The sequence below is a fragment of the Nematolebias whitei genome, chromosome 22 (genome assembly GCF_014905685.2).
Source record: "Nematolebias whitei isolate Nwh7 chromosome 22, NemWhi1, whole genome shotgun sequence".
Classification (NCBI taxonomy): Eukaryota; Metazoa; Chordata; class Actinopteri; order Cyprinodontiformes; family Rivulidae; genus Nematolebias; species Nematolebias whitei.
This window is the reverse complement of record NC_056519.1, coordinates 2,528,105-2,528,939: the sequence shown is the minus strand read 5'-3', so window position 1 is coordinate 2,528,939 and position 835 is coordinate 2,528,105. Positions and strand designations below refer to the sequence as shown.

Below are 835 nucleotides of genomic sequence, written 5' to 3'. Positions count from 1 at the left end.
CCACCTTGAAGGAATGCATATCACCACTTTGAAGGAATGCATATCACTTGCCACCATGAAGGAATGCATATCACCACTTTGAAGGAATGCATATCGCCACTTTGAAGGAATGCATATCGCCACTTTGAAGGAATGCATATCACCACCTTTAAGGAATGCATATCACCACTTTGAAGGAATGCATATCACCACCTTGAAAGAATGCATATCAGCCGCTGCCGAGCATGTGATGAATAATCAGCTGCAACATCTCGTCAGATCACAGATTTATTGTCACAATTGGACCAAAGCGGCTTCAGCGCCGTCATCTTTCAACAGAAGATGATTTTAGATTAAAACATGAAAGGTGGCGGGCGATATGCATTCCTTTAAGGAACGTTAACTTTTAGTTTAAATCATTCATTCTCGTTCCATTCAGTCATTCTTCAAGACTTTGGATTTTCTTTGTGAAAAATCTACTAAAGAAACTCGTAACAAGAATAAAATCTAAATGGACACAAAGTTTTCTGGACCCTCCTGCTTCCCTGGACCCTCCCGCTGCCCTGGACCCTCCCGCTACCCTGGACCCTCCCCCTGCCCTGGACCCACCCCCTGCCCTGGACCCTCCCGCTGCCCTGGACCCTCCAGCTGCCCTGGACCCTCCCGCTGCCCTGGACCCTCCCGCTGCCCTGGACCCTCCTGCCACCCTGGATCCTCCTGCTACCCTGGATCCTCCTGCTGCCCCGGACCCTCCTGCCACCCTGGATCCTCCTGCCACCCTGGATCCTCCTGCTGCCCTGGATCCTCCTGCTGCCCTGGACCCTCCAGCTGCCCTGGACCCTCCCGCTGCCCTGGA

At 52.1% G+C, this 835-nt stretch overlaps 1 protein-coding gene across 1 annotated transcript in view; it reads right to left on the bottom strand.

The window, feature by feature from the left end:
- The window catches only part of LOC119427961 (23 kDa integral membrane protein-like), a 10,992-nt gene that overhangs the window by 1,031 nt on the left and 9,126 nt on the right, over window positions 1-835 (bottom strand). The window lies entirely within an intron of this gene.